The 27,394-nt window shown below is 49.9% G+C and overlaps 1 long non-coding RNA gene across 1 annotated transcript; it reads left to right on the forward strand.

Annotated features, from left to right (window-relative positions):
- LOC146870088 (uncharacterized) lies at positions 1-26,956 on the forward strand. Its single transcript, XR_014958963.1, has 4 exons — positions 1-175; positions 3,080-3,183; positions 4,832-4,927; positions 26,105-26,956. It is a non-coding gene; the product is annotated as an uncharacterized LOC146870088 (long non-coding RNA).
- Positions 26,957-27,394: the final 438 nt, after the last annotated feature.

Genomic DNA, 27,394 nt, shown 5'->3' on the forward strand with positions numbered 1-27,394 from the left:
ATTCTGAACAGCTGCTCTTTGCTCCCTCTTGGGCTACAGCTGCCTCCTCCTCCCTCCTGCTCCTGGGGCTCATTTCACCCCTGCAGCCTGCTTGGTGCTGCTGATTCCCCTCCCAGGCTTGTCTGCCCACAAGACAGAGCGAAAGATAAACTTTGTGCAGTGAAACATGGAGCAGGTGAGGAAAGTGCTACTCGCCTGGTGTCTGGAATGGAAAACAGAGCTCTTTGGGGCTCTAGGTTGTGAGAGGTGGCGAGCCTGTGGGGTCTCTGGGGTGACTTTTTACTGAGGATGGGCACATATACAACGTGTTGTTTACACGTAAGATTGACTTTTAGTGGTCAGCTGTTGCTCTTCGCTCTCTCGAGGGCTGCAATTACCTCCTCCTGGGGCTCTTTTCTCCCCTGCAGCTTGTGTGGCGCTGCTGATTCCACTCCCTCCCCACCTTGTCCCGCCCCCGTTCCCCACGTTCGGAGTATGCTGCTCTGCAGAAACCCAGAAGATGTCAAGTGGAAAATGCCTGTACCGCGTATATGTTCAAATAGTGAACTGTATTGTGCAGTCCGAGTCCGAAAAAAATAAACGCAGGATGTGAACTTAGAAAAGAGCATTAGCAGAGGCACAGCTTTGATCAGAAGCTCACTTTGTGCAGAGTTCCTAAATGCCTCATGTATGAACAGTGACGGCTGCTTTAAAATGGGTGATTGCTTGTCCCCAGCAGCTATTTCACTTTTTTCCGCCTGTGTTATTGGGGCTGACATTTTGTATAGCCTTTTTAAATGGGAGCTTTTTGGGGTGAATGAATGCAGGTCACGTAGATGGACTCTGCAATTGTGGTTGTATTTCCTGTAGGGACACCGTGAGAAGAATGGCGGCGGCGTGCAGTTCAGACCTCCCTCTGGCTGTAGGAGTCCCTTCCACAGGGTTTACTGTCACTTTCTTTAAGTAGCCGGTTTCATTTTGGAGCCTGCGCCGTCTTTCTCTTTCACGCTCCCTCAACATGCTGTCCAGCAGGTCACCCTTCCCCCACTGCTCCCTCATTCATTTTCGCTTATTACCGAGCACAGAATCACACTGCAGCCGTTCAAGCTACGCACGCCTTTGAGTAAAAACCAAAAGACTCGTGTGCTGGAATCACTGCAGTGCACGGGTCTGTTTATTTTTACAGGCTCCCCTGGCTTCCATTCCTTTCGGATATCTTGGGACAGATCGTTTCTCCATATTGCCATTGGTTCAGAAGTACTGTTCGATTTAAAAAGGTATCCCTTTCTCCTCACGTTTAAACCATTACATTGCTGCAGTCTCCGAGTTATTCACAGTTTTTCTTTAATCAGCTTCAAGAAACTTTAATGGAGCGCGGCCTGTTCTGTGCACTCTGTTAAGATCTATATTGCTCATTTTCCATCTAAGCTATTACTGAAAGGGCGTTTCGAAGGGATTGGTGTGTTTTTGTAAGCTGAGAGAGAAATAAATGTTTCTCTCTTACTGCAGAAGTAACCTTTCACATAAGTGTTCCCACTAACTACATGAGTCAGAAATTACATAATTATATAAAGCATGATATTTCTATGAGAAGGGAGGTGATTAGGCTCCATCGTTTCTTACACCATTTAATACTAGCAGACGGCTGCCGACTCATCTGGTCTCTATCCCCGACTCCTTGCTTTCCCATACAAATCACCCCTATCTGCCCTTCAGATTTTGGCAGAAGGAAGAACGCAGAACACCATATTTTTTTATAACAAGCAGGATTTTTTTCTTACAAACCGGCTCAGTTTTTTCTCACTCACAGGAATTTAGCAGACGTGTAGGATTGAACTTCAGGTTTACTATAGCCAAACAAGTAATCAGCTTCATAATCTGTATACCGCCCCAGCCTGCCCATATGACTGATGCGTCGTTGTAAATAATCCCTAGCTGACTAAAATGTTGCTTTTCTGACTGTTTGTAATGGATTCTGCACATCGTCATCTGTTAGGCTACAGATGTGCTGCTCACACTCTAATTTAAATGGGCCAAAGAAAAGCATCTTTAAATCGACTACCCTGCAGCTCTCCATTAAGCAGTCATAACTGTCTTCTCACCACGAACTCTCCCACACTTATCTTAGACCACAAATATAAAAGAATGTTCACACATGGGAGCAAACAAGGGCGCGAATTATGTGGGGTTGTATCATTTCTGCAAGAGGCTGCTTTCACATCCATGAATAAAGGTAAAACAGTGTTGTCCTTATAAAGGAATCTATTCCCACCAGCCTGCAGCTTCCACTTATAGTCCAGTGCTGGAAAGATGAGTTAGCCAGCTTCAGTTATAGGGGTATTTTTGGGATAAACCTACTAACAAGTTGAGTCTCGTGGTCTGTCGGTCAGCATTGCTGAGGCCATAACACAAAAACACATATCCAACCAAAGTTAAATGAAGGCTAGTTGACACAGATTATGTTCCCTTCTGAAGAAGCCAAAAGTTAATTCCCATAAAATGCTTAGAAGTCTGGCTATACCAAACTTAGGCAGGCATTTTTGTGCAGTAGCTAAACACATTTCTTTAGTTTGGTCTATTGACACACTATATCCATCCAAGGCTGTTTTTCACTATCTATATGGCATTTAATCAGCTGTGTTCTACAGCTAGATGGTATGAAAGATGATATTAAAGGAATCTTCCCCACGTATTATTCTCTCACTGAGATTTATCCATAATCTTCAGGCACTAGGGTTGTGATTTCACTGGTGCAGCAGGTGCAATGGCTGGGACCAAAAGCTCCATGCACGCCACTAAACATTGATTATTGCTATGTTTCACAACTAACAGGCAGTCACGAGCTGTTATCTTTCAGGCACTAGGGTCATAATTTGAATGGTGCAGCAGCACCATGCCAAATATCTAGACACCCCACTGAACACCTAAAATTGCTATACTTTATTACTAACAGGCAGTCACAAATGCCGTTATCTTTGTACTGGTCCACCTCTCGCCTCCCCCACCTCCTTCCCCTCTAAGTGCCTCTCTCACTGGTCCCTCTCTCTCTCATTCCTCTCTTGCGTACTCTTCCTCTCTCTTTCATATTGGTTCACTTCAGGTCTATAACAGAATCAGGCGTTGGCCTATGAAGAATTGCTGAAAACATTCAAGTCATCTAGATGGGTCAGCTGAGATTGGGACTATCGGCCAATATTGAAATAGGTAAGTTGCGAAACGTTTTTTAAGTGAGATAATATTAGTCCATTCAAATATCACAAGGCAGCAGATTCTATGGAGAATATTGTAAGCGTTTATGGTTCTCCTTAATCCATAGTTAGTCATGCTGATATTGCCCACCTAAAGCCTGTGGATCACCCCAGTGTCTCTGGTGTTTCAGATGCTCTGTGGGAAAGTCAGCTATAGTGGGGATTTTTTTTTATCATCAAACCCTACTGTTTAACATTGGACTGTTTATTGTATGATAGATGTTGTAGAACCATAATTCAATGCACTGGAACAATCATTGTTGAAAATCTGAATCAAATTGATAGATAGTGAAATTAGATTGAACAATTACTGATGGTAATGTAGCCATTAGATCAGGCTTTGAAGAATTAACAACAGCTATAAAGGATATGACAACACAAATGGCTCAAGACTCTGCAGCCCAGAGGCGTCAACAGAGATATATGAACTATTGCCTCCAAAAGATTAGCGCCTAAAGAGGTTCTGCTGCAGTTGACTCTCAAAATACAGTCTCTACTCCCTTAACATTAGATAAATCTGCACTGAATTTTGTCTTTAAATGTCTTCCCAATCAAGACCAGGATCACAAAAAAGCAAGCGTGATCTTTTCAGGAGCTCCTAATGATGTCCAAGTTCTTTCATGTACCTTTTCAAGATTTCCGTCCCTCAAACCCCACACTCTCCTCCTCTTCTTAGAGTATCATCTGCGTACACTGGTATACTCTTTTTATGTCTCTGTGGCCTGCTGTCCACTTTTTTCTCACACTGTCTTTCTGATACTCTATTTGGAGTTCATTCACCACTCCGTGCACATACTACCTATCCCTCTCTATCTTCCATTCTATCTGTTCTGTGCAGCTCTCACCCCTATCAATTGACCATGCCACATAATTCCACTACACAAATACACGCAACACCACACAATTCCACAACTAGCATTTGCTATTCAATCCACATAATTCCATTCAAAAACCTCATACCATAACTCCAAAACAAATCACATTGGTAAAAGACATTATCGTTTACAGCGCCAATAGCTTTAACTCTCACAAATGCGAGACCGATTGCATTGCAAATGCTTGTTCACCTTGTGAATACCCCCAGGCAATAGGCGAGATCTGGAGATTTTTCTCAGTATTGTGTGGCTTCGTCCCACCGAAGCCACATATACTTGCAGTCTCTGTGCCCTGATGTCTCTTATTTTCTTTCATCACCTTTTGACGCAGATCTGGAGCTCACCACAAACTTCTCTTCTTTTGGAGAAAAAAAGGTTCAGTGTGGAAGGGAACATGTCCCTTCCAAAAACGAAAGCCTCCTCATTTCTATATGCTGGGCCAACCCCTAGTACATTCAGGTTAACACTAGATTTGCGTGTTTAGTATATATATAAGCTTTGCCTCTACGCAGATGTTAGTAGTAGTCACACCCATACATATTTAAATATTCACTATTTCAGATCATACTCTGCCTGTAATGAGACAATTCAGCCCATAATCACGTTTGTAATGACATCCCCAAGCTTCGTATAGGTGCGTTCCAAATTAGTGTCTTTTAGTTTCTCTCTTGAAATGTTTTATGTGTTTCTGTCTCTGAGACTAACTTCCACTCTTATTTCCATCCCCAGGGATCTTTGCAGAATTATCACAAGACTAAGTTTAACACTTCTATACCAACATTTCGAGAGCACTTCAGAAGGACTTTTAGGTGTTCCAAAAAACAGGTGAGTCCCCATTGTAAAACTAGAGCTATGAGGAGAGGGATGTGACACATATTGTGGAAAATTGGTGTAGCAGAGCTTTGGGATTAGAACAAAGTGTAAATGTAATTATCTACAATAGTAATTTACCAGCAGAAGTATCTTCATAATAATTCAAGACTTTCAAAATAATTTCTGCAGGTTGAGTGGGGCCTAAAACAGCACCCAAATTAGGTTTTAGATTAACAAAGGTATTTTCCTTTAATTTTTGTAATTACAGAATTGGTCTCCTTGACAAACAGATCCTTTTCTCCTTTACACTTTAAGACTATGAGCATTTGTACAGCGTGCTATCACCAAGAACAGTATCTTGCCACTAAGCCAGTGCAAATCTAGCTACGCTTAGGGCGGGTGTGGAACTATTTGAAGAGCCAGGTATTCAACTTCTTGCGGTACTCGAGAATCGAGGAAGAGGAGGTACTGATATTATCGTGGTAGGTCATTCCACACTTTAGGAGCAATGAAGGAAAACCTAAAACTGCAGCAACCATTTTAATGTTTGGTATTCGGCCGAGAAGAGGTGTCTGGCTCATGAGTGAAAGGTGATGCAGTTGAGGTTTGCTGGACCGGTGTTTAGTGATTTGAAGTTGTGGGTGAGAAGGCTGAAGGGTGCTCGTTTGTGTATGGGGAGCCAGTGGAGCTCCTTCAGCTGCATTGTGATGGGTGTGTTGCCAGGGAAGTGGAGAGTCCGTCTGGGTGCTGAGTTCTGGATTGTTCAGTTTCCTTCAGTCACTGAATTCCACATATTATCAGCCACTTTGACTGTCTTTTACAAGTTGCCCACTTATGCTGTAAAGAAGTCTAGGAAGGGTGAGCACAGTATTTTCCAAAGTCTTTCCTCTAGACTCACCTTTAATGAATGGGTGTATTTTAAGAGAAGCATTTTAGGTTGGTGAAAGATGGGGAAGTAGTCCCGCCCCCATCCCCTCAGTAGACAACAGGCATCTTTATGTTCCTTTAGTTTTACCAATAAGGCGACTTGGGTGGTAAATATTGCCTGGCGGTCCTGCCAGTACCGCTGTCATGGTTTTCAGGACACAGCAGCTACAGCCTCGTGGGAGAATTTAGTTTGCGCACATCATAGGCTTTTTCAAAGTCCACAATTCAGAACTTTCTATCTTTTCATAGGATTAACAAAGCAAACACAAGAGAACAAGACAAAACATTAAAGTAGCTGGATGAAGAAAATCTGTTTCTAAGGAGTCCACTCCTGCTCCAGATGTCACCCACAATGAAGACAAGTGTGTAAAAACAATTCATTTATGCGCCATGCTGCCATGCAGCTGCTGTGTGACGTAAGACTGCTTAGAGCAGTTTACTGATTACTTCCATATGACAACACCTGTATACGATCCAGCATATAAAAAGTCTTCAAAACGTTTCTGCTCTCCTGGTTCTTGGACACATCTGCATCTTTACTGGCTTGCGGTGTGTAAATGCCTTTTTAATTTTTTTTAATTTTGCATTTGTTTTCCATCTGTGCACCCAAGATCTAGAACAGCATCCTCGTATCCAACACGACTGTCTCAAGGCTGCTCCAGAGCATAATTATTAAAATAATTGACAGTCTATTCTGCCACAGTCTGCACCACCCCTGCTCCTGCTACCGAATGGCAGTGACAACAAGGATGACATTTTGAACTATTGCAGGTCACCCCATGCTACAGGGATGGCTTGGGTGTGTGTTTTCTCTTTAGGTTGAAGCCTACCAGACAGCACAGCGGTCTGGTTGCAAAAGACCTTTCTTGTTCACATTCTGAAAGATTCCCTGGGAGGGTATTCCACCCATTGCTAACCATTGGCTATGTATTTTGTAACTCCTGGTTGCTTTTTTTTTATTTGCAGAGTGTAGGGGACTGGCTAAGTATATGATGTGCATGTATTTAAGTGAAGTCCCTTGCACTAATCCAGACAACCCTTATAGTGATTTCAGTGGTCTTTGATAACCTTTTGAAAGCTCTCCAAGGGGTAGCTGTGGAGAGCACCCTTTGGGCTTATCTTGAAGGAGTGTTAAGCAGCTTGTTTTACCAGTGCTAATCATGTAGTGTAGATTAAATGTAAAAGAATCACAAAGTGTATATATACAAGGGCGCTAGGTGGCGCTGGACCGTCATGGCCGCACTTCAGTGAGGCTCCCACCGGCCGGGCGAAACTACACCATGCAACACCATCCTCCGGGCCAATTCCATGCAATCTAACGCTACCGACGGGCAGCACAGCTATGCGGGACCACTCGGTGCAAGTTTGAAGACAGTGGGCGACCTGGTGGCGGAGATATCGCTCGTTACTGACAGCGGGCGCAGTGCAGCGTTCTGAGCGGAACTGCGGAGCGGCGGCTCCTGACAACGCGAGCCTGGGGACTCGATGGGCCTTGTGGGCTGAGGGCGGGGTACCGACTGCGGTTGGCGCTGCTGATACCCTGATGGCAGCTTGAGGTGAGACTGCACCCCCCCCCCCTCCACGTTGGCCCTGCCAGTGACTGCCTGGGACGACGATCGTGCTGGAGCCCTAGGGTTGCAGACGACGGGCCTGCCATTGCCCTACCTGCCTGGCCGGTGCGCCCTGGGGTCGCCGCGCGCCCTCCTGGACCTGCTTGCCGCTAGGGAGCCGTGGACGGAGACACCTTGTGCTGCTTAGGGGTGAGGACTGGCAGTGACGCCCCTGCACTGGCCCTGTGCTAAGAGGTGCCGGTGAACCCGACCCGGCAGAGGTCTTTTTGGCTCTCCCGTTCGGTGCCTCGCCCGGGTTGGGACCCTGGTGCCCGTGGCACGGAGTGACGCGGCCCTGTCGTTGCGGAGGCTGAGGGGGTGCTGTGTACTCCTGCACGGGGCTGGGCGGAGCGCGTGGACGCCTTGCTGGGCTGCATGCTCCTGGTGGCCTGCGGGGGCTGGTCGTCTGGTGTGCCCCGTCGTGGCTTGGCGCTTGAGGTGCGAACTGTGGCAGAACATAGCTATCACCGTGTGGGCTGGCTATCGGTGACCTGGGCCCTCGCCAGCGGCTAATATGGGCAAGTCGGACGCAAAGCAGTCGATGCTCCAATTTAACCCCTCCAAAAAGAAAACTCGTGCGTCGCCAGGGGATGGTGGAGAGCTGGGCCCCGGCGAAGAGGAGGAGGTGGACTGGAAGACTATCCTTTTAGGCATGCAGAAGAGCCTCACCTCAATTGACGCCAAAATTGACAACATGAATACGCGCCTGGAGGCGGTGGTGCACCGGCTGGATCAGCACGGGGAGCGTCTGAAGGAGGCGGAGGGGCGCATATCGGAGCTGGAGGATAGCGCCGTGACGGGTGCGACTAAGTTGTCACAGATGGACCGACTGCTCAAGGTCATTGCCGACAAAAATGAGGATTTAGAGGCGCGTTCCCGACGGAACAACGTCCGCCCGGTTGGCCTTGCGGAGTCCAGCGGTGGGGGCCGTATGGAGGATTTCATCGAGCGGCTGCTAATCGATAAATTTGGCCGGGACTCTTTTTCGCCGCAGCTGGTGGTGGAGCGTGCCCATCGCTCCTTGGGGCCGCGACCGGTTCCTGGGTCCCCGCCGCGCCCTGTCATCATCAAATTTCTCAATTACAGGGATCGCGACGCTCTGCTGCGCCTTGCCAGGGAGAAGCAACCGATCCTGCATGAAAACGTCACCATTTCCTTTTATCCGGACTTTACCCAGACGGTGCAAGATGCTCGCCGCAAGTTTGCAGGAGTAAAGAAGAAGCTGCAACAACGGGACATTCCATATTCCATGCAGTACCCCGCCAAGCTCAAGATCACTCATCATGGCAAGCCCCTTTTCTTCGGCAACCCGCAACAGGTGGAGGACTTCCTAAAAGCCCAGCCCTCTGCTGCCTCTCAGCGGCGCAGTCCTGAGACACGATCGGGCTCCCGCTCTCCGCTGACTGCTCCGGACTGATGAGTACTGCTGTTATGGTTTCTCCTCTGTTTCTTTCCCCCTGCATCTGTCTTTCCATCTTGTTTGGCATTGCCTATTCCTCCTCGCTATTGCTTCCCCCCTTTTGCTAGACCTGTCATTGGGCTGTGGACATGGAGAGAACGCACTTATGAGGGGGATTGCTCACGCCCTGGAGGGGGCTGCCTTAATCTTTAGACCTTGTTCTCAGTTGTAGGGGGTTGAGAAGACATTACTATCTGGGGACCCGCATGTGCTGTCGCCCACTGTTTATGATGATCTGGTCTGGACATTGATGACTTGTTTCGCCTTGGCACTATCGATGTTGCATTCCACTAGGGCTCGGTTGGATTACCTGCTCCTGTCAAGGACTCTGGGGACCTCCCTCTTGGGAGCGAGACACTTGCCTCATACCTACTCTGATCATGCACCCGTGCTCCTTACTCTGGCCCGTGCTGGACTGGTTGGAGATCCGCTTCCGTGGCGCATGCAGCCCAACATCCTACTGGATGAATTGTTTAAGTTTGAGATGGCCCAGGAGATCACGGAGTTCATAGACCGGAATCGGGGGTCGGTGGATAGCGTGGCGACGGTGTGGGAGGCCTTTAAGGCCACCATGCGGGGTGTGTGTATTTGTAAGGGCTCGGGCGTGCTACGCTCGCTGCGCTGACCACCTTAGAACGAGCCTTGCAGACCCTAGAAACTGGCCCTAATTTTATGGGGGATCCCGCGGCGCAATTAGACTGCCGCACCAAACTCACCGAGTTTAAGCTTGCGGCTGAGAGAGAAGTACGCTTCCATAGTAAGCATTTCACTGCACGCGCGTATGGCGAGGGAGAGCGCCCTGGCAGGTTTTTGGCGGGCGCTGTTCGCCCTCAGCGTGGCGCTAATCACATACTAGAGGTCAGGGCCCCAGATGGCACTATGCAGCGTGATACGCCTTCCATACTGTCCACTTTCGTGTCTCATTATTCCGCCTTATATACATCCCAACGTGAAGCGCCCCTGGAGATGACCGTATACCTGTCCGAGCTTACCCTCAGGTGGTTATCTAATGCCCAACAAGAACTTCTGGCGGCTCCTATAGGGTTAGCCGAAATTAAGGAGGCCATTATGAAGACTGTGTCGGGTAAGTCACCGGGCCTGGATGGCTTCCCTGTTGAGTACTATAAAACTTATATTGACCCGCTTGCGGCAGTTCTGCGAGAGGTGTTTGAGGAGGCTAATGAGACTGGCTCCCTGCCGCCCAGTATGTCGGAGACTCTCATCGTCTCTCTTCTTAAGCTGGGAAAGCCCCCGGATAGTTGTGATTCATACCGACCTCTTTCCCTCATCAATAGTGACGTGAAGATCTTGGCCAAGGTGCTAGCGAACCGGGTCAACCTCCTGATTGGAGGGCTGATATTGCCGGACCAAGCGGGGTTTATTCCGGGCCGCTCTACCTCCCACAACTTGCGGACGCTCTTCTCGGTTTTGAATAACGCGGATCCCTCCCTTGCCTTGGTGGCGGGTTTTTTGGACGCCACCAAGGCGTTCGATTCGGTCGAATGGGACTATCTCCATCTGATCCTCAAAAACATGGGTATGCCTGTGGCATTTTCTAGATGGATTCAGATATTGTATCGCTGCCCCAAGGCATGAATCCTTATTAATGGCCTCGTCCCTGCTCCCTTTCTAGTGACCAGGGGTACTCGACAGGGGTGCCCACTGTCGCCGCTTCTTTTCGAGTTGGCGATAGAACCCCTGGTGTCCCGCTTGCGGCAGAACTACATCGCGGCATCCCTGAGATGCCAACGACGGCAAGTCCTACTGTCACTCTATGCGGGTGATCTCACACTTTACATTAAGCACCCTCGGGATAATCTGAACCCTATACTTAGAGAGTTTGTTCGCTTTGCGCTATACTCGGGAATCCACATTAATTGGGGTGAATCCGCTGTCTTCCCTCTCACGAACGGTATTGATAGAATCCCGCTTGATTATCCACTGGAGTGGTGCGATGAGGGCGTGAAGTACTTGGGAGTATGGGTCTCTAGGGACCGACAGGAGGTGCTGCGCATGAATTACGGTAGGGCGCTCGAAGCCATACGCTCGCATGTGGCCCGGTGGCTGACTGTGCCGCTGACTATGACCGGTCGAGTTTCCCTTGTAAAGATGGTTATACTCCCCAAGCTGCTCTACCTCTTCCTCAATATACCGTTTCACCCGAGAGGCTATTTTTTTCGGGAATTAAGATCGGAGCTTATCCGATTGGTATGGGGGGGGGGGGGGGGAGAGACCGCGGCTCAAGTGGTCTGTACTTACACGTCCATATGGGCAAGGTGGATTCGATATACCGGACTTTGCACTCTATCATAACTGCGCTCAGGCGCACTATGCGTACTATTGGTATCGACCCTCGCCCTTCATGCCGCAGACGGCGGTGGAGACTGGTTGGCGGATCCGGTGCCGCTTGAGGGGGCAGTCCTCGCTGCGGTGCCTTCGTCTCGCGCGGACCGCAACCCTGTACAAGCTACGGCGCATGCTTGGGTGCTATCGCGGACCGTCTGGGCTCGTCTTTTCTCTACTCTCCATTGATGCCTCTGGTGTATCATCCGGCTCTCCCACTTTTAGGAGAAGAAATGTTCCTGATTATAAAATTGAAGATGGGGATTGTGAATTGGGGCGACCTCTTTCATGAAGGTAGATTTCGCGATCTTCCGCTCCTCTATGGGGACGTTGTCCCCACCCCCCTGGAAACTTTCGCCTGCATTCGGCTTCGCAGCGGGCTACAGAAACTGTTGCCGGCATATCCGGATGAACCTCCAGTTCTGGAGCCATTTCATAATATGCTCGACTCTTCTTCGCCTTCACATATGGTCTCCTCGCTGTATCGGCGGATATATAATCGCGAGGGGGGGGGTGGTGCTGAGGTCCCGTGTGGGCTGGGATGCCGAGATTGGCATTGAGTTTACGGACGACCAGTGGGAGTTCTGCTGTTTGCAGACTGAAATGATTTCATCTAGTAGTAGGTTCTGCATTATCCATTACAAATTCCTACATCGCCTCTACTGCACCCCAGCCCAGATGCATAGGTTTCATCTTCGCGATAATGATCGCTGCGACAGGTGTCATTCTCCTGGAGCGGATTTCTTGCACCTGGCCTGGACCTGCCCTAGCATAGATGAATACTGGAGCCAGGTATATGAGGCCCTGGGGGAAATGCTGGGGTCCCCGTTGCCGCCCTCTCCAGGCCCTCTTGGGGTATACTAGAGATATACCTAAGCCAGATCGCCGTTTTGTTACTAGTGCGCTGCTGCTCGCTAAGCGCCCGATAGCGTGCCGATGGGGGCGGGGTAGGCGCCCCAAGTTTAAGGAATGGCTGCGGGATATGATTACTTGTCAGGGAAATGTCCTGTTGTATTCAGAGTTGCTCCCGCCTACGTCCTGACTCCCCCGACATCTGGGGACCACTGACGCAGTACCTTGCAGCGCTCAGCGATCGCCTTCCGCTTCCGTACGGGCCGACTCTCCTGCTGCCGGCTCTAGCTAGGAGGGATGCGCGTAGTGCGGGCCTTTCTGGGGACTGTTGTCCTACCCATGGGGGTGAGGAGAGGACACTGCCAGCTCAGGGGTGTCTCTGATGGCTGCCTGCGATTTCACCCCCTCATGACATACCACTACATCGCCACAATGAGCCATGAGGGAATGCTGCTAGTTGGTATGAGGCGGCAGGGTTAGCTGCCCGTGGAGGCACTCCGCATGTTGGAGGCAGTCATTGGGGGGGCTTGTCGGGGAGGGGAGGGCCAGTGGGGATAGTGTTGTGAACAAACATGTAAGTGGCCGGAGTATAAGATACGATGTAATATGCCATTGTTTTCCTTTTTTGACCCATGCCTGGACAAGTGTGTTGCGCTATTGTATTGTGCTGCATAACATTTTAAATAAAGAGTTAAAAAAAAAAAAGTGTATATATACAAATGTCTATTTATTGCACAACACTCACTAACACATTGGTATATCTCCTACCCCGAGATATAAACACAAATACACTATAATACTTCAATTGCTGTAAAGTAACGAAGCACAAAATACAGTGGTCTCCAGAGGGAGACCAAACGATATACTAAAAAAGTGGAATGCGAACTGCAACCGAAGAAGAGACTGGACCCAGAAGACTTAAAATAGCCGTAGAACCAAGGAACCACCCAGGAACCCCACTAAGGCCATTTGCAGAGTGAAAATATAGCCACATACTCAATGCAATTCAATGGGGAAGTCACAGTTTTAAAGAAGGAACCTTCCCAGAGGACCCTTACGAAACGTTGTGGAAGATGAAAGGATGGAGAGTCACCCCACCCGTGGATATCCCAGGAACCAGGATACCTACACCAGGGAAACCGGGTGCATACTTTCGAAGTGACGTCGTAAACTGCCGTAGACCACAATGGAGGACTTCAGTGAAGATGCCGCTGGCGAAGAAAGTGAAAGAGTCCGGTGGAATCCAAGGGTGGATTCTTGAAGAGTACCACCTGCAAGCAGAGGGGACAGAGTCTATGCCACTCGGGAGTTACCAGGAGGCTCGGAAGTCAAATCACCACTGACGGAAGATGCAGGAGAGTTGACGGTGACCTTGTCACTGCAGCTGTGAGCAACAGGTGATGCTGTGGAAGACCAGGAGCTGTTAACGAGCTGTCCCACTTCGGAAGTTGAGAGCTAGGGGTTTGGTGTCCGGCAGGAGCACCAACAAGCCTTGGCAGCAGCAACATACAAGGAAAATGAAGAAGGTGCAGTGTCGGGATCAGCAAGGTCCAATAGACTAACCGAGTGCCGGAGAGTCAGAGCAGGCTCCAAGCAAGCAGAGGAGCCCACTGGAGCTAAAGACGACCCTCAAGAGGACCCACATGACGGAGGCATAGGAGTCGCAAGAGGACCTTGAGAAGCTCATCAATGATGCAGGCCCACGGTGCAGAAGATGCGATGAGGACGAAGATCATGGTAGCAAAAGATGCTGGAGCTCTCTTGTAGAAGAGAGCCAACAAGCCTTGGCAACGGCAAGTCGACGCTGTGCACAGGGGTTCTGTTCCAGCAGTTCCGACGAGGGATCCTGGCTTCAAACTTGCTGTGAACAAAGTGCAGGCCTCGGGGGAGTTGCAGAACCACCACCTGTGTTGCAGAACCTTTCGGAGTCTGTGGGAGCTCAGGAGCAGCTGACCGGTCAGCTTAGTTGCGGTGCCTGCAGATGCAGGGGAGTGACTCCTTCACTCCAAGGGAGATTCCTTCGGGTGTCTTTGATGCCCACAGGCCTGTAGAAGAACCTGGATGGAGCACAGACGATGCAGAAGACTGGCAGAACGACGAGACCAGGAGCAGCAGAAGTCTTCCAGATGCAGTCTCGGTTCCCAAAGCAAGTCCAACAAAATCCAGAGTGCCCAGATGATTGAAAATGAAGTGGTTTCAGATCTGAATCTTGTCCCACGACAAATCCGAAGAGCCACCCACAGGTAAGCCCTTAAGTACCCAAAGGAAAGGGTTGCGACAATTCAGGGGTCCCTCCCAGAGGAGGGGCTGGATAGAGGGGAGGATACTCCCATGTCCTTTGACCCGTTTTGCATCAGAGCGGGAGCCAACGGCTCTCTTGACTGGTTCTAACTGGAGTATGCAAGGAGGGCAACAAATGTCCCCTTCAAAGCAGTTTGGTGGCTCTGGCAAGCGCCCCCACCCCATCCCAATACACTAAGTTCTGTCAGGGAGGTGGTCGGACCTCTCTGTGACAGGAAACCTATTGTTCTACCTTCCCCTGCTCGAGCCTGGCTCAGCAGCAGAAGGGCAGAATCGTGTCTGTGGTCGGCAGAAGCACTAGCTTGCGGTTAGACCTTGAACAGTTGGTACCGGGTGTGAGAAGCTGGCTTAGTATATGGTGCTCACTTGTGTAAGCGTAGCACCCTGCATTAATCCAGACAACCCTTATGGTGATTTTAGTGGTCTTAGACAACCTTAGAAAGCTATCTAAGTGGAGCTGTGGAGAGCAGCCTTCAGCCTTAGTCCAGAAGGAGTGTAAAGCAGCTTGTTTTACCAGACCTTAATCTTATTGGTATAGGTTAAGTGAAAAAGAATCATACAGTGTATTTATTACAAGACACTCAGTAACGCATACAAATATCTCCTACCCGGAGATGTACACAATGCACACAATACTGTGCAAATAAAACAGGTGTGTAGCACGAATACACAGTGGTCACCGGGGGGGAGGGGAGACCAATCCATATACTAAAATAGAGGAATTATTGAACAGAATAGCTCCGAAACGCAGAGGTATCTCACTAGAACACTACATACTGGGACTTGGCCCGAAATCCAAAAGTGGGAACCCCGCATATAGATTTGTCAACCTGGCGCTGATCTTAGTGAAAAGAACAATACCCATGAGATGGAAAGCAAAAAAAGCACCGGCGGTGCTGGATTGGTATAATTAAATGGTTAGATGGGGCAGGGCGGAAAGCGCAGAGTTACAGAGAGAGGAACGAAGAGGTATACATAAAAAACCCATATCGCTAGAATGGAATGTGATGCTGGAGGAGTTTGTAGCGACGGAAATACACACCATGTAATAAAGTCATACATAATTGGTTAATGTAAACTTCATTGAGACACAGGGTGTAAGGAAAAGCAGGATGTGGCAGAGCTCTATTGTATATTAGGTGGTTACTGTTAGCAAAGTCATCTCTAACGTGTAAGAAAATGACAATGGTGCTAGATGCTACAACTGATGTCTGGAAGCAGTGTTGAGTATGTGGGGTAATGGGAGGGGGGAGTTAATTTAAGTTAGGATTCGTTTTTTTAATATGACGGAGTTATGCAATACAGTAAGTGGTCTCTACTGAGTTATATGTACACAGTAACGACTCGGCAGTGAAGTGGAAATTTTGATTTGGATTGTATGTGCAACTGTATACAAATGTGTAATCAATGTCTGATCAGCGTGGTCACTACTGTAATACTAAGGTCGACTATATGTTTTTATTTACAAAAATGAATACTTGGTACAATGTACACAGAGAAACTGTTAATCAGAAAATCAATAAAATCTCTGTAAAAAAAAGAAAAACTAAAATAGAGGGATGCTAACCACGACTCAAGTGAAGACTGTACCCAGAGGATGTAGCAATGCTGGGGACCCAAGGAATCACCCGAGGTAAGTAACCAGGAACCCCACGGAGGCTGTGTGCAGAGTGGGAACACGACCGCAGGCTCAATTCAAGTCAATGGGTAAGTCACTGTTGCAATTTTAAAGAAGTACTCTTCCCCAGTGGACCCTGAAGAAACCCTGTGAAAGACAGAAGGTTGGAGAGCCATCCCACCAGTGGATACCCTAGGAACCAGGATACCTACACCAGGGAAGCCGGGTGCATAGGTGCGAAGTGGTGTCGGAAACCGCAGTTGAATTCAGTGGAGGACTTAAGGAAGATGCTGCTGGCGAAGAAGTGTAAAGTGTCCGGTGGAATCCGAAGGTGGATTCAAGTTGAGACGTACCTGCAAGCAGAGTGGACAAAGTCTATGCCACTCTGGAGTGACCAGGGGGCAAGTCATCGAATGCCCACTGATGTCGGGTGTTGCAGGAGAGTTGATGGTGACCTTGGAGCTGCAGCTGTGCGGACCAGGTAACGTTGTGGGAGACCAGGAGCCGTTCACGAGCTGTCCCACGTCGGATGTCGAGAGTTGAGTGGTCAGTGTCCGTCTGGAGCACCAACAAGCCTTGGCAACCACAAACAGTGAAAAGGGTGCAGTGTCTGGATCAGCAATGTCCAGGTGACTCGCCACAAGCAGGGGATTGTAGGGGAGTCAGAGCAGGCCCAGAGCAATCAGAGGAGCCCGCTGAAATCAAAGAAGACCCTCAAATCGACCCACAGGCCGAAGGCATTGGATTCACGAGAGGTCCTCTAGCAGCTCACGAAAGATGCAGGCTTACGTGCAAGGGATGCGATGAGGACGAAGATCTTGGTCGCAGGAGATGCTTGAGGCGGAGGCAACTTGGAGCCCATAGATCTCTGAGGAAGAGAGCCAACACAACTTTGCAACGGCAAGTCGATGCGTTGCACAGGGGTTCGGTTCCTGTGGCTCCAACAAGGGATACTGACCTCAAACTCGGTGAGAGGACAGGGCAGGCCTCAAGGGATGTGAAGAACCACCACCTGTGTTGCTGTGCCTTTCGGAGTCCGTGGGAGTCCAGGATCAGTAGACCGGTCAGCTTTGTTGCAGTGCCTGCAGATGCAGGAAAGTGAATCCTTCACTCCAAGGGACATTCCTTCAGGTGTCTTGGATGCCCACAGATCTTTGGAAGATTCCTGTATGGAGCACATACACAGAAGTTGCAGCAGACGAGCAGGGTGACAATACCAGAAGCAACACGAGTCTTCCCAGTTGCATTCTCGATACCCAGAGCAAAGTGCTGAGTGCCCAGATGGTCGAAGAAGTGGTGTCTTGATGTGAATCTTGTTCCACAATGAATCTAGGGACCCACCCACAGGTAAGCCCTTAAGTGCCCTAAGGAAAGGGTTGGGTGATTCAGAGTTCCCTCCCAGGGGAGGGGTTTGGACAGTGGGGATGATACTCCCATGTCCTTTGTCCAGTTTCACGCCGGAGCGGAAGCCAATGGCTCCCTGAACTGGTTTGAACTGGACTATGCCAGGAGAGCACCAAACGTGCCCCTCAAGCAGACTGAGTGACGCTGGCAAGCGCTCCCAACGTGCCGTAATACACCAAACCCGGTCTGGGAAGTGATTACACCTCCCTGTGACAGAATACCTACTGTCCCGTCTTCCCCTGCTCGAGCTTGGCTCGGCAGCATGAGGGTAGAATCGTATCTCGGATCGTCAGCAGCCATGTTGTGCCGTCTGGGTCTATAAGACTGGTACCTGGAGCACTGAGGACCTCCCGGAGGAGCTTGGAATCGTACCTCCCACACCATTTACGGTGTGGGGGTATGATTCCAACATGTTTGATACCAAACACGAGAGTTCGTTACAGCCAGTTTGGAGATGGTCATCGCGCAATGATGCATGGCCACTCTATATGTCGTAATAGCTGATGCGCTTACAACCCGGGAGAATAGACTCCAAAGGTTGCAGGGCTGTTCTGCTCATGTAGAGGAACCCTCACACTTAGAACCGGGCACCCTGCCTTCAGGATTAAAAGACCTACCTTTAGGGGTGACTTATAGGTTTTAAGTGCAGTGATCTCAGATATAAGGAAACATATCTGTTTTTAGGGGTGCTTACACCAACACACATAGGCTTCAATGGCAGGCGTATGTAGTCACAGTCTGAGTGGTCTCATGTGTGGTATTATACATGCTGCAATCCATGGGAGAGCCCTGGTGTACCTATGCCCTGGGTACCTCAGTACCATATACTAGGGACTTATAATGGTACATCGGTGGCCAATCTGGGATGTACCCAAGTACTCACCATAGTCAAATGAAGGGAGAAAATACAGGGACAGGTCCTGGTTAGCAGGATCCCAGTCAGACTAGTCACAAACAGCATAGCATCTGGCAAAAGTGGGGGTAACCATGCAGAAGGATCGTACCTTCCTACACCGGGAATACAGGGGGGCTTAAAAGCCTGTTACCAGTGGTTTCCCAGAGGAGCCCCCCAGTGCATGGAATCATACCTCCAACACAGTCAACGGTGTTGGGGTATGATTCCAACATGTTTGTTTGATGCCAAACATGCCCAGCTTTGGCACAGCCACTACATAGTTGGCCATCACATAATGACGGATGGTCATTATATGTATCAAAATGGCTGCCTGCGCTTACAAAGCCTGGAGAATCAACTCTGGGGTTTGTACGGGTGTCCTGCTCATGCAGGGGCACCCTCACACTTATAACTAAGCACCCTTCTTTCAGGACTGAAAGGCCTGCCATAGGGATGACTTATAGGTTTTAAGTATGTTGACCTCAGATATAAGGAAACTTCTAACTGTCGTGAGGGGGGCAAGCACCAACTCACACAAGCTGCAATGGCAGGCCTGTAGTCACAGTTTGAGTGGTCTCTCATGGGTGGCACAAAACGTGCTGCAGCCCATGGGAGACCCCTGGTGTACCTATGCCACGGATACCTTGGTACCATATCCTAGGGACTTACCTGGGTACACCAGTAGCCAATTAGGAAGGTACCAAAGTACTTACCATAGTCCAATTTAGGGAGAGACCACAGTGACTGGGGTCTTGATTAGCAGGATCCCTGTCAGAAAAGTCAGAAAACAGAATGACACCAGCAAAAAGTGCGGGTAACCATGAAAGTAGATCCTACTTTCCTACAGTGGCAAAATATGAATTCTATGAAAGATTCCATTTGCAAAACCAGTGTTAGTTAAGTCACTTTCTTATCACCATTGGTCCTTTTTGTAGTTGCTACCAGTGCTTCCCTAGTGACTCGTATAGAATTGAAGTGGATATTCCATTGAGCGCTGTACCCAAAGGTTTATAGATATAAAGCCTGCACAGTCCCTGACGGCTCCGGGGAGGATTGAGGCCCGGTTGCTGCTCTGGGGAGGATTGAGGCCCGGTGCTGCTGACTGCGGCGCTGCTCCCAACATTGCCTTGGATACCGGAGACGGAACGAGTGGAGCGGTGCTGCGATTGCCGCCGCTGCTGGCTGCCTGGGACCCGGCGGTGCAGGGCTGACTCGGTCTGTGGCGCTCTGCGCCTGGGGCTTGTACCGTCGCTGCCTTCCCGGACCCGCCTGGGATTTCCTAGGTGGGCGGGGCATACCCCTGGTGCTTCCCGCTTCCTCCCCGGCCGCCGGTGGCGGTTCGTGACTCTGCAGCGCCTGCTCCTCTGACCCGGCGGCTTTGAATAGGCGTACGGCCTCGGGACTCCGTGAGCGGGTGGGACCTGCTATATGGCGCGGGACCTGCTATATGGCGCTTCTCTTTGCTCCTACTTGACTGGATCGTGTAGAACGTCTGGGGCCTGCAGCCTCTCTGCTTGCTCACACTCACTAGCTGTCTGCTGTGGCCTGCCCTCCCTCTCTGCCTCGCATCCCTGAGTGCTGTCCCTGACTTGGAACTTTGAGATCACTGATGAGTTAACATCCGCCTAGCCCAGCTTGGGGATGGCAGCCGGACATTAACTGTGACCTGTGTGCAGCCTGGCATAACGTGTAAAAGGTGATACTCTGCTTGGGACCCGAGGTACCCCTTCCCGCTTGTCGTGACTCCTTGGACACTTCTTGATTGTGCGTAATACATGCTATCCCTGATCCCCCTCCCCCTTCCCCCCCCTCCCCCAGGGCGCTGAGCGGCGATTCCCCCGGACCGGTGAAGAATGTGCTATTAACGATTGTGGAGGATCGCGCCCTCTCCATAGCGGTGTCTATGGGCCTGCAGCCAACACTAGCTCGCTGAGCCGCAATGGGTCGCCCCAGGGTCAAGGGGACGGACGCTGGCACTGCCGACAGCCATCAGCTTGACGACTCTACGCCAGCCACACAGCCAACTGCCAGCGATCCGCCCTCTGCCTTGGGGTCTCCCCCAGACAAACTGGACCTTATTCTAAAGGAGGTGCGCGATTCGCGACAGGCCATTGAAAAACAACTTGGGACTTTGTCTTCTGGGTTTACCCTCCTTAAAGCAGACCATGATAAGCTTGCTGCGGTAGTCAAAGAAAACAAGCGCCACAACATAAGGAACACGGTGCACAGATTGCACTGCTCCAGAAACAGGTTGCAGATCTACAGGAGAGGGTGGACGATGCGGAAGGACGTGCCCGATGCAACAATATCCGCGTCATAGGTCTGCCAGAGCGATGCGAGGGTTCTGATGCTACTAGATTTATGGAGCAGTGGTTTAGGGAACATGTGGCTCCGGAGGGCCTCTCGGACCTTTTTTGCGTGGAAAGGGCGCACAGGGTGCCGACGGGTAGACCAGTGGCAGGAGCACACCCTCGGCCCCTGATTGTCAAAGTACTGAACTTCAGGGATCGGGACATCCTACTACAAAAAGCGAGGGCGCTATCCCACATACAATATGAAAATCAGCGAATATCCCTGTACCCGGACTACACCGCTGTGGTCCAACGCCAACGATCCCACTACCAAGACGTGAAGGTCAATCTCAGGGCACTGAATGTTAAGTACGCACTGGTATTCCCTGCCAAGTTGAAAGTGATTCATGACCATAAGACACAATTCTTTGAGTCCCCGGACGAAGTGGCAGAATGGATCGAAATCATGTTCCCCCCTGGTGGATCTGGGCCCTCTTTCTAAACGGTCCCTATCCCCCCCCCCCCCGGAACGACAGCGGGTTCGCAAATCAAAACGTCTCGGTTGCTCGCCGCTACGTCCGGGACTCCTGCCCCGGAGCGGGCCCTGCGGGATAGGGCTGAGGTGCTGTAGACGGCTGCTTGGTTCAAACCACTCGGACTCAGGATCTAGTATTACCTTGTTTAGTAACATTACACCCCAGACTGCTTATGGTTATCTAGGGTGATGCGGACTTCTGCTCTCTGTAGAGGTGTGCTGTCTACTGACCCCGTCCCTTATGTCTTGCACCTGGCGACCTGATACCATACCTCTAGTATCGACTCTGCAAAATGTGAAGGTAATAATAGTGGTCCGAGCTGCGTAAAGCTCGGAACGCTCTAACTCAGCTGGCCTGGCTGTAGGCATACACCCCCTATGGCGAAAGCAACATGCGCAATGTTTTCAGTTTGCACCGTTGTGCACTGGGTTTGGCCCAACAAAGTTCCGATAGCTGGCCCGAGTATTGTAGATGGGAATTCAGGTTTTGTTAGGCTCTGGCCCGCCACCTGCTCCTACCGACACACTGCTGCTCCCCCTTTGCGGCGCAGGCGATATATAGATACATAGCTTACATATCAATGCAGGATAGCTACAACGTGATTACCTGGAATGTCAGGGAACTGGGGTCGATTCATAAACGCCACAGAGTACATGCGCAGTTGAACAGGCGGCGTGCACATATAGTGTTCTTACAAGAGTCCCACCTGACAGCAGCCGAAGCGGCTAAGCTTCGCAAAAAATGGAGAGGTCAGATTTTTTCCATGTCGTATTCTGCATTTGCGAGGTGCGCGTCCATATGGATAAGGAATAGGGTCCCCTCTGAGGCGCTGGAGCAGTGGGTGGATCCATTGGGCAGATATGTCTTAGTGAGGGGCACACTGGATGGTGCACAGGTTGTCCTTGGCAGCATATATTCGCCCAACTTTGATCAGGATGCGTACCTCTTAAGCCTTAAGCCTCAATCCTTTCCTGGCGCCTTGGGCTGAGAGTGCGTGGATACTGGGAGGGGACTAGAACACTGTAATGGACACATCTATTGATAGGTCTCACCCCCCCCCCCCCCCCCCCCCCCCCCTAGGAGGAGCAAACACTGTTCGACAAGCGGAGGCATTATGCAGTTGGGCTGAGGGCTGAGGCCTGGGGGATGTTTGGCGTTTGAAAAACCCCACCAGTAGGGAATACTCATTCTTTTCCCACCCGCACCAACTTCATACTCGCATAGATAGGATACTTTGCTCCAATCACGTTACAACCCAGGTAACACATGCAACATATTTGGGTAAGACCCTTTCTGACCACAACCCATTGGAGGTCTCCCTCAGCTGGGGCAGAATCCCCACCCCGGTTCCTACCTGGAAATTGCGGCCCCTGATGCTTGAGGACCCAGTCTTTCCGGGAGGCACTGGCGACTGGCACAGACAATTACTTTTCTGAGAACACTGGTACCGCATCCACACCCCAGGTGGAGTGGGATGCATTCAAGACCGTGATCAGGGGGATAGCTATCAGCACCACGGCTGGGGCGTGAAGGGAACTGCATAATAACTTGAAAGCGGTAGAAAACTCACTAAATAGTCTAACAGGCTGCGGCGACTGATCCCACGAAGGGCATGCTTCTACAAGATGCCCGAATGCAACATGCAGAGTTGCTGGAGATGCTTAGGCAAATAGATTATACTTCCTATACGCACGCAAGACATGCTGACGCGGACAAGGCGGGCCAGCTACTAGCACGCATCAGGGATGACCCCCCACATTCCCCGATCCATGGGATTATCACTAGCAGCGGGGACACAGTTCATACGCAACAGGACATTAATGCGGCCTTTTGCGACTATCAGGCTCTATATCGGGCACCCCCCCATTGGTGGAAGAGGCTCTTGATACCTTTTTAGCTGATGTACAATTTCCACAATTGGGCAAATCAGGACAGGATGCTCTCTCCGGCCCTATTACAAGGACCGAAATTAAGGGGGCCATCAGGGCCTTACCCCGGAATAAGGCCCCAGGTTTGGACGGCCTCCCGGCCAAATTCTTTGCCACTTTTTCGGACACTCTGGTGCCGCAACTAGAGAGCTTGTACAAAGCCGCGCTGTCCTCAGGGTCTCTGCCCCACTCTACTAGGCAGGCACTGGTAGTCTCTCTCCCTAAACCAGGACGTCCGTCGACTGACCTGTCCGGATACAGACCACTGTCCCAACTCAATACCGAATATAAAATATTGAGTAAGGTGCTTGCTAGCCACCTGCTACCATATGTGCACAAGCTCATACACCCAGACCAATGCGGCTTCGTGCCGGTGCGGTGCACATCGCTTAATATCAGGAGGTTGTATCATGTCATGGCAGCCACCCCCGTGGAGAGAGCCAACGCTGGATGTGTCACCCTAGATTTGCGACAAGCATTCGATACGCTCCGGTGGGATTACATGTTCCGAGCGCTAGAATGCTTTGGTATACCCCCGGATTATTTAAAGTGGGTGCGGCTTTTATACACGGACCCCACAGCACGGGACGGCATATCTCAAAGGAGTACCCGGCAGGTAAAGGCACCCGCCAGGGATGCTCCCTATCCCCCTTGCTTTTTATGCTAGCCCTGGAGCCTTTGGCCCTTAGGGTGCGGCTATCGGCGACGCAACAGGGGATCCGCCTGGGACAGACAACACATGTAATTTCCGCATATGCGGATGACATAATTCTGTACGCTGATAATCTAGCCTCTCTCTCACCCCTCCCGAGCATTTTTGATTCTTTTGCGCGGCTTTCGGGCCTTAACATCAATGATAATAAGTCTTATGCCTTCTTTTTCCGACAGGGGGATCGCCGAGAGACGATTCAGTTTGGCTCCCATTCCCTAACTGTTGCCGCACACACTTTTAGATATTTAGGCATTCAGATTTACCGATCAGCGCCAGATCTCATTGAGGGCAATCTGGACTGTACGATCGCTCCGCTCCCAGGTCAATTTTTGGTCCTCCCTACCACTCTCGGTGATGGGCCGAGTAGCGATCTCGAAAATGGTAGTCCTGCCCCGGCGCTTATATTTCTTCACCAACCTACCGGTTGTGATCCCGACCCAGATGCTCAACTCCCTGAACACTACACTTTCCGCTTTGATCTGGGGTAATGGCCGCCGTAGGGTTGGGCTGACCAAGTTACAATTAGACACTGATAAGGGCAGGCTGGGTGCCCCAGACTTCCGAGCATACTGCTATGCAAGCCAATTGCAATGGCTGTCGTATTGGCTGACAGGGCGCAACTTACAGAAAATAGATTTCCCCCCTGCAGATGTAGACCGGGGGCGGCTCCACACACTGCTGCTCCCGCAGGCTAGGATATCGGCGGATGCCACGCTGCTCTTGCGCACGGCGCTCACTTATTGGAAAAAAGCCACTCATTACACACGTAGTTGCCTTCCCTATTCCGACACTACTCCACTCCTTGGGATCCCTACTCCCACTGGACTGCTCACTAAACGACGATTGCTTCCTTGGGCGGAGGGTGGGGTGACCACAGTGGATGACCTATTTGATGATGGCACATTAATGGACCATGGTAATTTTGCACGACATCATGGGGTCACGGATGCATTGTACCTACTGCATGCTGCACTTGTGCAGTATGTGAAGAAACATTGGGCCCCACACAGGGAGGAACCCTCATGCCACAAAATGGTCTTGATGACCTACCTGATGGGAAACGGACGCCACCTTACCAAATGGCTCTACAAAGGCATTACCACCCACACCAGAATCTCACTAACGGATTTACACAATAAATGGGCTGCAGACCTGGGGACAGACATGACAGATAGGGACTGGGACAAAGCCTTAGCATACCCCAGGAAAATTCCACGAACGCCAAATTCAATATATGGTTTTGCACAGGGCGTATCTTACCCCGCACCGCTTACAACGTATTTTTCCAGCCACACAACACCGCTGTCCGAGATGCAAATTAGAGGGTGCTGATTTACTACACATGCTATGGCAGTTCCCTGTGCTTACCCCTTATTGGTCCGAGGTACTGTCCTTGCTCACAACTGCGGTTGGATCCCAGTCCCAGACACGCCTGCAGTATGCCTTTTGGGATTGATAAGGCGCCCTAAGGCACAGAAAGTGCAACTTCGCTTTGTAGACCTGTCTTTGCTTCTGGCTAAACGCTCCATTACGATGCAGTGGAAATCGACCACACCCGCCCAACTTTCCGGTTGGCATGGGGAAGTAGTGAGATGGGGTGGAGCAGAGAGTGCTGCCATCCGCCGGGAGGAGGCTCGGGAATTGCGCAAAAGGGTTATCTCTTTAGACTGGGACAGTATCCTGGAAGTCTTCAGGGCCTTGGCCCCGCCACCTGTGCCGATAGCTCGGACATAAAACTGTTTTATTACCTAGCCCCTGTTTTCCAGTTTCCATGTTTAGGGAATTCCATTGTTTGTGACTCCTGCACTATGGGGCGCATACACACCCCTTTGAATGCCTACGTGCAGCTGGGAGTAGATGCGGGAGCACCTTGGCATATGCACTAGGAATGGTCGGTGCCAGATGAAGTAAGGGGAGGGAGAGAGGGATGGGATAGTTGTATTCCTGTGCCATACACTTATTGTTGATGATAATGCATGTACACCGTACGATGACTTCAATGTATTACGACATTGTGTATGACTGTAACATGTTGTGATTGATGGGTTGAAAAATAGAAAATATAAATCTGTTTCAAAAATAAATAAAGCCTGCACAGTCTGTGGGAGTCTTAAGGGGAAACATTTTAGTCAATGTGGGCTAACTAGAACTCAAGAGTTTTAAAGAATACACTGTATTGGGAATCTTCTACGTTCATTTGAGTATCTTTCTTACGCCCCCTTTACTTTGCCAGATGACTCCCCAGATCTAAGCAGTGCCTTTTGAACAGCTGACGCCTTAATCTCACTTTTGCTTTTCCTTTGTGATAAACAGGTGGTTCCCATGGGATGTCTAAGAGAAAGACGCATGTACCAGAAGTGACTCGACTCGAGAACAAACCTCTGTGTTCTGCATCTCAGGAGGTCAAAGCAGGGGTGTTGTGATGTCGAAACAAGGGGCTCTCCTGTCTCCAGATTGAGAATCCTGCTTCGCCATTTCCAGAGGCCCAGCGTGGAGTTGAACTACTCTTTTGCTAGCCAATCAGCAGAAGCTTATGTGTTTCTCATTGTTGGTCAACATGACGACCGGTACAGCGCTGTCTTTTCAGCTGTTGCGCACATTTGTGTGATGTTTAAGAGAACTTTACCTTAACCCCTTCAGTGCCCATGACGAGCTGGACTCGTCATGGGCTGCGGTGGCGCTGTGCCCATGACGAGTCCAGCTCGTCATGAACTCCGCCCGCTAATACAAAGCGCGGCACTGGGCGGGGAAAGGGGCGGGCATGCAAGGGGTTAAGTGCAACATCTATGGCTTTTGTATGGGGTGATGCCTCTAAATGTACTCTGGTCAACTTTGAAAACAAATAGTGTTCAATTCCATGCTTGTCTCATGTTAACTCTGTCTGATGAGGTCTTTTTGGCGAACAGTTACTGGTGTAATCTTGCATCCCTTTTCTGAACACAGTCCTGTCATACTGTAATCTTGAGGATAACCCTGCTGACTTAGGTGAGTATGTGTGTGATCTAGTAGAATACAGTAAGCTCCCTAGTCTTCTATAGGGACGGTGGTCTTGTTGTCAGGACACAATGGCTTGCTTTGATTGTTGGCATCATGTCTCCTCTCCAAAAGGATCCTCCTCCAGGGAACCTTGCCCCAACCCTTAAACAAGGTTACTTAAAGATGGACAAAGAACGTGTTTAAAGATTTATTTTATTTGTATTATATTTAATTAATGGACATTTGTTATATCTTGATTCACTGGGCAGTCATTCTTCAAGCCTGAAGGCAAAAGGTAAAGTGAAAAAAAATCGGAGAGAATGTGTTGAAAGAATGAGACTGAAATCAACTCCCGTGCATGGAATGAGTGGCAAGAGTGCATTGAGGAAACTGAAGAATGAATTATTCACGATCAAGGAATGCAGCAGAAGAACATAACACTGTTTCACCGTGCATGGAATACAGCTGAAGATCCCCACACTGCATGACACCATGCCCACCTCCGAAATGACTCCAATACTTCCTCCCTCCCCGTGCATGAAATGTAACTGAACCTCCCCCACCCAAAGTTACCTACTTATTGCAGCAATGGGTGAGACCCCCACGAGAATGGAATACGACAGAAGA

Source organism: Triturus cristatus, chromosome 1_1, assembly GCF_964204655.1.
Source record: "Triturus cristatus chromosome 1_1, aTriCri1.1, whole genome shotgun sequence".
In the NCBI taxonomy this organism is placed as follows: Eukaryota; Metazoa; Chordata; class Amphibia; order Caudata; family Salamandridae; genus Triturus; species Triturus cristatus.